General features: G+C 30.7%; 1 long non-coding RNA gene across 1 annotated transcript; it reads right to left on the bottom strand.

Moving 5' to 3' along the window:
* Positions 1-1,891: 1,891 nt before the first annotated feature.
* Positions 1,892-4,099, bottom strand: LOC149887313 (uncharacterized). The gene is made up of 3 exons (XR_016453627.1): positions 3,900-4,099; positions 2,875-3,739; positions 1,892-2,836 (listed from the first exon to the last, which is right to left on the bottom strand). It is a non-coding gene; the product is annotated as an uncharacterized LOC149887313 (long non-coding RNA).
* Positions 4,100-9,555: the final 5,456 nt, after the last annotated feature.

Below are 9,555 nucleotides of genomic sequence, written 5' to 3'. Positions count from 1 at the left end.
CATGTTAACAGAAAGTTGACACAGTTTATCGAGATAAATTTGTTTACAATTTGACATATTTATGTTAATCTAAGGTAATTAGGCTCTAAATAAGTAAAAAACTTTGATTTTGAGGCACGTACCAGTTGATTTGAGAACTAAAACAAAAGTACCCTCAAAAAATATCCCCCGTAACCTACTGGTTAAAGGGAAATTGTTATAAAAATTATTATTTTTTAAAAAATTTACCATCTTATATTTGGATCAAAACTCATAGATAAATTTCAAATTTTATCAAAATTTATTTTAGTGCTCAAAAGATATAAGCATTTAAAGTTTAGAACCTCCTCATTTTTTTTAACCTTCCAAAGATTTAAGAAAAAGTGTCAAAAAATAAAAAAGATGCGGATTTTAATTCGTTTTCAGCGGTTTCTATCTCATATTAATCTACTGGAAAAAACGGTTAAAAAAAAGTTTGAAGTAAAAAAAAAAGTTCCACTGAAAACTTCTGAAAAAGAGCAATGTCAAATGACTAGTGATCGACCGGAATTCGGTTCGGATCCGGTTTCCGGCCAAAATTACGACCGGAACCGAAATTCCGATTCCTGTTCCGGATATATTTAAGATTTCGGTTCCGGCCGGATTTCCGGTTCAAAATGCTACTGAAAATATATATTATAAAGCTTTATTTAGCATAATACCGTTATGATCATTTTGATAAAAATGATTAAAAAAATTTTTAAATTAGTTGTTAAGCTTGAGAATTAATGTTAATAAAATTTGGCTTTGTTTGAAAACTAATTAATTTTCTTGTTTAAAATTAATTTTAAATTAATATTCATATCTTGTAATGTTTTTATCGCTATTATTTGAGCTGAAGTTACACCATTCTGATTCTTACCAGCTCATTTTCTTAAACATATTGTCATGATCCAAATGGACAATTTTGAACCTCCTAAAGATGAATTTGGCTCCTGCAGCTCATCTTTTTCGCACATTGTAAAAATTATTGCGCAACTTCGAACAGGGGAAAACGATTAATGTGCATTTTGACAATCCAAAAAATAATTTAGGTGTTAAATGATTTTTTTGGATTGTCTAACTGCTTCTCTATGCCTTGGGTTTCGGAAAAACTTTAAAAAAAAATGTAAAATTTTAGTTATTTTTACTACATTAATTTTTGTTTAAATTAGAACTAACTTTTTAAAAATATATTACTTATTTTCGGTTCCGGTTTCGGTTCCTGTTCCGGTTTGGATTTATTTTCGGTTCCGGTTCTGGTTAGGAATATTTAGAATCTATTACCGGTTTGGTTCCGGTTCCGGCAAAATATCTGTTCCGGTCGATCACTACAAATGACATGAAATAGCCTCTAAACGGGTTTACCGCAAGAAACCAATCATAGCAGAATACCAATCATGAGAAAACTGGTGTGTTTAATATCTTAGTCTAATGATCTAATGTCATATAATTTAATTACAGTAAAAGGTTTTTTTTCAGAGTTAACTCCTATAAGTATTTCCTTTAGTAATTTTAAAATAAATATTTTTTAAGTACTCTAGTAAACATTAAGTTTTTAGAGACGTAATGTAATAAATGTCTTTTTATTTAGCGACAAAAATTAAATGGAACGCCGAAATGTTCGGAAAATTAACGTGACAATTCTTTAAAATCTTATTTACTTATTGTATCTCTTTTTCTTTTTCTTTTCTTTTTTTTTTTTTTTTTACCTGTTGTATCTTTTTAAAGTATCTTTTACTTTTTTATTCACGATGAAAACTTTTCGTTTAAAGCAAAACGTGAAATATTCACCATCAGAGCCGCTAAAAAAGAAGAAAAAAAAAACACTTAAATATCAAATTTCGCAATTACTTTTTTTTTATTTGTATATTTAATTTTTATAGAAAATGTATTTGGTTTTTTAAAATTCTGTTAACATTGGTGTCGATAGAAGAAAAGGAGTGAAGTGATAAAAACTTATCGCTTGTAAACAATTGTGGAAATGATTTATGACTTATAATAATGAATTCTTGTTTAGTATGGAGCATTCTTTTTTAAAAAGATTTATAGTCACTTAATCACAGGGGTATCAATTGAATCCTGCAACAAAAAAGATTCATTATTCAACTGGTTTTATTTGTCATTGTTTCATACTATTGTTCATTATTACTATTTTTTTACTATTTTGAAAGCATAAAGCTGTTACATTTTATTTTTATTGTCTTAATTTTGGAATGCTGTTGTAAAGATGACCGCAAAACAAAAACAGTGACAAAAAGTTGATAAAAAAGGGATCAAAACAATGAATGATTTTTTCGTAACTAACCGAAAAAAAAAACACTAAATCTTCTAATAGAAGCTGCATCTTCAAAAAAGGCCACAAGGAAGTCTGCGCCTAAAAAGTTTGCTAATCATACTCCCTACAAGGCAAATGATTATCGGTGCTATTAATTCACTTAAAGAACGCAAAAGGTTGTCAAGACAACCGCCAAAGAAGTAAAGAAACCTGCTTAAAAGAAGAGAAAAAAAAAGCTACGTCAGCGAAAAAAGTCACACAGAAAGAGGAAGTAAAAAAAGCTACTCTTAAGAAAAAAAGCGACTCCCGCAAAAAAGAGCGCCCAGAAACCGGTTGCTAAAAAACTCGCAGTAAAGAAAGTAAAAACAATACTTAAGAAGAAAATTGCAGCGAAGAAAACCATCGCAAAAGTAGAAAAGAAATAACCTAACCTGACGAAACCATATCTAAAGCAAGAAAAAAAAGTGGAAAGGAAATAATGTTTTGGTCGAGCGGGGATTTTTTAATTTAACTTTGGTTTTTTGCATTGTAAAGGAGCATAAAATATGTTTTTAATCAACGCTGGAAACCAACTTTAATTTCACATGTTTTTAATCAACGCTGGAAACCAACTTTAATGAAACTTTTACTCGTGGGATCACCGCCTTACAGTGATGATATAAATACGTTTGTTGCATGATTACAATAATCAAATGCTGTCATATTAACATCATGAAATTTTTAAACATTCCATTTAGTGCAGTTAAAATATGAAACTAATATAATTTAATACAAATAGTTCCAACTTCATGAAAGTTTAATAATTAATAACATGGAAAAATATATTTATGCTTTTGTTATGATTACTACATCACCATATTATATTTGTCCATGGTCAAACTGTTGCTGACAAGAAATTACTCGAACAATTTAAGAGTTGCATCGAAGCATCATGCAATAAGCATCGAAGAATAAATTTTATTTTTGTTTTTTACAAAATGAAAGAGTTGTTCAATCATGTTTCACTTTTTTTATATAACTATGCTTTGATAAATTTTTAGATCGAATGTGTGCATTAGCACATGTCAGTATAATGAAGAAGAGATCCCTTTATTCTAATTCCAAAATCGCAGACTCAGTATTTTTCTGGCAAACAATACCACCTTTACCCCGATAACATAGAAACCATACCTTACAATTTGAGTGACTTTCTTAATTAGAAGGGGAAGACTCAGACAACGGCGAAGCATCGTTTGATTTGATTTCGAATTAAAGATGGTAAATTATTTTTGTTACTACTTAAGCCTTCTTGCTCAGCGTCACTTGATTAACTGCGCATGCTAACATGATCCTCCTTTTCTTCAATACCCTCATCACGTAACAAAAAATTTGAGGCAGAACCTTCAAGGATTGCCAAAATATATCAGCAACTTCTTTCCTGATTGAATTTTCTTAATTGAAAATTCTTTCGATCCATTGAAACTTCTATAAGAAATAAGCTATTGAACGAATCGCTAAGTAACAAACAAAATTTATAAACCACCAAACTTAAAATTAAAAGGAAAACAAATTGTTATAAAACTAAAATAATTTAATCTAATTTTACTCAGTGTAATGAAAAATCTGCTTTACTAACAATGCATACCTACATCGTACAGCCAATAATCAATAATCAAATGGTCTGTATCCTTAAAGGATTTACATTTCACTATGAACAGAGAAGTAAATGTAAACGAAAAGCAAGAACAGTAGAATCTTGATGTAACAAACCTCCGTTATAACGAGTATCTCGACGTAATGCACTTAACTCTGTAACGTAAAGGCGTTATGTAAATACTAAAATGCATTTGATATTACATTGTCAACTGAATATGTGTAAATTTATACGTTAGCATGTGGCAAAAAAGCTGAAAATGGCGCGCTGCTAAAATATCCTGTTGTTACAAGCTGAGATAATCTATATTTATTCATTTATAAAAATGACAAGTTGCATGAAATTGAAAAGTTCACACGAAAGCGAAACCTGCTTTACTATTAATTTTCGTTTTTTAATAAGTGTGGTGAAAATAGTTTTCATTAAAGAACTGTACGTTTAATAAGTACGTACGTTTTAAAGAGCTACATTTGTATTATTTATCTATATTTATTATATATTTACGATTTTTAACATATAAAACATATAAAATGGAATTCAAAGATGAACATTATCAGCCTGAACTACCACCAAAGATAAAAAGCAACAGAAGCACAACCCACACTCAAGAGGATGAACTCTATGATAACCCCAAAATAAAGAACAAACCTGTATCTGCGTAAAACTGCTTCAATGTTATTTTGACTATTTTCGTATTAAAGTAAGGATTCGTTCATTTCGTTGTTATACCATTTGACATAAATTCTTTAAAAAAGGTTCATTAAAAGATGATGAAAAGCTTTAAACAAAAAGACAAAATGACGGTTTATAAAAAGAAGAACCAATAAAAAAAGTTACCGAACAAATGTTACCATCGTGTTCCCTTGGAGTAGGTGTAAAACGGTGCAGCATGGTATAGGTAGACAAAATCTGTTATTGAAGCATATGATGTAATTTAAGAATGCAATTTAAATCTTACAGATTCTGAGAATGTAATTTAAATCTCCTGATATGTGTGTGTGTGTGTGTGTGTGTGTGTGTGTGTGTGTGTGTGTGTGTGTGTGTGTGTGTGTGTGTGTGTGTGTGTGTGTGTGCATAGCTTTGTTGAACCTTTTAGTTTTTATTATTTTAAATTATATAGTAACAACCTAACCTGATAACAAATTATTAACTTTTTGATGCTTTTTATAATTTAATTTAATTTTAGTGTAATGTCTAACTTTGTAAACCACTAGTTTAAAAAAAAATCTAGATAAATTGTGTAGAACTGAATTTTATATATCCTTGTTCCCAACGTTGAGCCGTTTTAATTTCGCTGAAGTAAGAATAGAGTCCGTCACATTTTTCTAATCCTATATTAATATCCATTTTTCTTTCTTTCACAAATCCTTTTATTTCAGACACGTTCGTTAACTTACTCAATGTGTTTTCAGACACATTCGTTAAACCACGCGATGAAAATACTTCACTAAACAAATATTTGTAAAAAAAAAAAAAAAAACAATTGCGAAACTACGTCTTATACCTTAATTGCCACACGCAAGTTGTTTTAATCTAGCACGTGGACGTGCGTTCGCTCAGTTACTTCAAAACATCAAATGTATCTGATTTCGATTGAATTTTGCATTCTGTTATTGGGTACTTGTAACATGTCCCGTCAAAAATCGATTTAGTTGATAAATGTACTTTTTCAACCAATAAACAGCTGAGCGGGGGATCAATATTGAAAAACAATCTGACTTTAAAATTAATAAAAAGAAGGCTTTAATAACTTCAATTTTGAGAGAAGCTGCTTATAAATGGGAGTTGAATTTTTTTCCTTCCAATTCTTGACCATAGCTATATTATCGTATCACTTGTTTGTCTCAAACATTCAAAAGTTTTATTTTTGTAAATTTTCAATTTATTAATTACTGTTTAGAGAAGAAAATTTAAAAGAAAAAACTCCAGTACTCTTTACAAACTAAACATTATCGATAAATAGTGACGGCATTTTTACCACTTTTAAGGCAGGTAGTCAAACAAACCAAACTGTTATGCATAGCGAGCAAAACTATTTACATTGAATCTCCTTGCACTAACATTTTTGTAATGTGTGATATGTAAAAAAAAACGTTCTCTCTCATGAAGGGGCACATTGCAGAACTGGCACACAAAACAAGTTAAACTGCTTTTTTTTTGTGAGTAGCACAAACACGGCATTGTTTTGGTTTTTTTTTTTTTATTGTCACCCGTAAATATTTTTCCAATGTTATGTTTTTTTGGCATCCATTGATCTGTTTGGAAAATCATTTCTTCTACATGTAGCAGATGTACCCGGTGTACTGGGATGTACTGGTTCTTGGATCATCAAGATTATTTAGAATACCACCACTTATCCGTTCTTTGACTTACATCATGCAAAAAAACTTTAGTAACTTTTTTTTTTTTATGTAAATAAACGTTAAAAAATTAAGTTTTTGAATTTAAACAAAAAATATGAGCTAACTCTTTCAGTATGTAAACTTAGTAAAAGTGCCTTGCTTTTAAAGAAAGCAAAATTCAAATAGATAAAAATTTCTGGCCTGCTAATAGATAAATTGATTCTCGAAACGGGTATTTTTACTCGCCCCGCTTATCGTGTGTTAAGACTCAATTCTATACATGTTACTTTTAATAAGAACTTAAAAAATATAAAATGGAAGTGTTGTTTCACAGCAAGTTAGTGAGCAGTAAAACTTCATATTCGCAGATTCGCTAGTTTTTTTATTGGCTCGACGATATTCGCAGATTCGCTAGCTTTTTTTATTGGCTCGACGATATTCGCAGATTCGCTAGTTTTTTTATTGGCTCGACGATATATGAACGTCAAAAGCATTGTGTTTTCATTCACACGGTTTGTAAATTTTTGACCCTTATATAAATGAAACATCCTATAAAAATCTTTTAAAAGGGTGACTGTACATGTCTACCGCAACACTTGAAAAGCAATTATGAAACCCAGCATTAAAGTCTCCGTGGTTTATTCCACCATGAAAAATTTCCTTTACTCATGATAGCAAAATTTAAGGGTCTGCGTCTCGGAATTGTTTTCTCGAAATGAACCGGGGCTAGCATAACGAGACAAATGTCCCGAAAAAAAATTTACGAATAAACTGTCCCGGAATAAAGTTATAAACCGAGACAATAAATTTTGTTTCGGAATTTAAAAATTGTGTCCCGGATATCATCGTCTCGTCTCGAATAAAAAAATAACGAGACGCAGATGCTTAGCAAAATTAGGTGTTTTTTTTAAGCACACTTTCTTTCAGCAAAAATTTTTAAAATACAAATTAAAGAAAATTACATTTTTCTCATCGTTTATTTAAATTTTTTTTTCTTGTTTATTCTCAATTTTAATTTGTTTCAAATAAAATTTGCGTTTTTCTAATTTCTATAAAAATCGATTGTACATAGCTTTGATTTCTTGTATAGAAATAACAATGTTCTTCAACAGTTTCTCATTGGCAGAGTATTTAAGACATTTTTTCAAAGAATACTCTGATAGGATTTGTAATTTAGGATTTTTTTCTTGTTGCATTCGATGACACATTTGAGTTTAGTCTGGGTGTGAAGGATTTCGTTTGTATCTGTCCTAGTACCCCTTGAAATTAGAATAAGGAGCTTCTGTAGCCTGTTCACTGAAGAACCCCAAGCCTAGGTTCTTCATTTTAAGAAATTTAGGGACGTGATTAAACAATTCTTGCCAAAACACGCTTTGACAATATCTTCGAACAGCTTGAAAGTGCAAATAGAACCGAGAGCTCGCACATAGTTTTCTTTTTCAGAGAGTTCTTGCATCTAGACTAAATTAGGATGCACACCGTCTTTAGGCCATTCTTTGGCAAAAGATCACAGAGGTTTTTTATACAAGTGATTATCTACTTTAAAAAGTAAATCGAAATCCGTTGGATTACTTGGATCCGTTGGAAAGTGAAAGTTGCTTTCTTTTATATTAATAGCTTCAAGCACAAAAAATTTGTGGACGGAAAAGTCAAGAACTGGATATGCTGTAAAAGTTCCTTTGATTTTCTGACATATCCACCTGAACATTTAGAACAGCCTCCCAAATGTACGTAGATGACCACAATTCTGATGGTTTATTGATGAAACATCATACTAACAGCATGGATGCTTGCTGTTGTGTAACTGAATACTACAATGGATATTTACAAGCTTAAGGGCACAAGAATCCGTATGGGATTATTCTTGAACTTGGATAAGGTCAAAGACAGCTTTTACATTTTGACAATTTTCTAGGGTGTCTTGTGAGTGTGCTACCAGTATTTGCTCTTTTACAAGTGTTGTCTTTGTTGTTTATGGAGCAATCAATTTGATGGCCTTCTGCAAAAGAGTGTGAGGTGGAAATTCACTCTCTTCATAACAATATGGATGAAGCTAACTTTTAGGAAAGAACCTCAAGCTATTCCTAATTTCAAAATGATAGAGTCTGTAAGCTACCTAGATACCTGGAAAACATCGCTGAAATTACTGATGCTACGACAATAACAACTTGGCGCTTATCGTTGCTGTCAAACAAACTAACACTGATTACTTTAAAGCAATCACCAAGCTTCTACCCATCTTGAGCGAGTTTTTGATGAAAACTTGACTCTACGAATTGAATTTGGGGTGATTTGATTTGAGAGCTGATCCAAGTTTCCTCATATGATTGTTAGAGAAGCCAAATGTTTTGTGTAGAGGGAGGTTCTTTAAAGAGTTGCTGTGCTTCTGAGAAACCTATAATGAAAAAATATTAATGCCAGCATTTAAATCTTTAAATGAAAACAAAAATGAAAAAGAAAATCTGTTTATAATCGTTGCTAAAAAAAAAACTAACCTCTTTTTATTGGAAAAAGTTCTCCATTTGGTAGACTTAGTCTAACAGTCCCATGAAGAGTTGCTTCTCTGGAAGCCAAAACTAGCTGTTTTAAATGGTTTTATGCATAAGTCGGCATTTTTCTTTTTATGCACAAAAACCTCTTGATTAAAGTTGTAACATTTTTCTTGTACACTTTTATTTTTTCCGGAAAAAATTGATTCATTAAACTCAATGCTATTTTTTCAAAAAGCAACGAGTTTAGTGGATCAATTTTACGTAAAACTTTTTTGCGCGCAACTATTTTTTTTTTTTTTCCTAGGAAACGAGTCTTTCTGTTGAAAGTTTTACCTTATATTTCATTGCTCAAAGTCTTAAAAGCTGAGACTAAATTTAATTCCTTTAATGCCCTTTAATTCTTAAACACAGGTTTTAAATTTACTTGTTATGAACTCCCATTGCCATATACTATCACTGTTGAAATAACCAAATTTACCTTATATATACCACTGTTAAAAGTTTTACTTTACATTTTTACCTTACATTTTTACCTTAGCCAGTTTTACCTTACATTTCATAACTTAAAGTATTAAAAGGTATGAGACTAAAAAAAGCTCTTTAGAATTCGATGCAGGATATTAAAATTGCTTGTTATGGACTCGTATTGCAAACCTCTTAAACCTAAAACCTCTAAACTTAAAACCTCTTATTAACCTCTGGTTTTTATCGGATGTTTCGTTGACATTAGGGTTTCAAATTTACAAACCGTGTTCGGTTGGATCATAAAAATAAAAATAAAACGAAAATAAGATTAACACAGTTACACAATAG

The sequence above is a fragment of the Hydra viridissima genome, unplaced genomic scaffold, assembly GCF_058129835.1.
Source record: "Hydra viridissima isolate aposymbiotic clone 2 unplaced genomic scaffold, HvirCarnegie_v1 scaffold_6, whole genome shotgun sequence".
Taxonomy (NCBI): Eukaryota; Metazoa; Cnidaria; class Hydrozoa; order Anthoathecata; family Hydridae; genus Hydra; species Hydra viridissima.
Note: the sequence above shows the minus strand (reverse complement) of the source record. Positions and strands in the feature narration are given on the sequence as shown.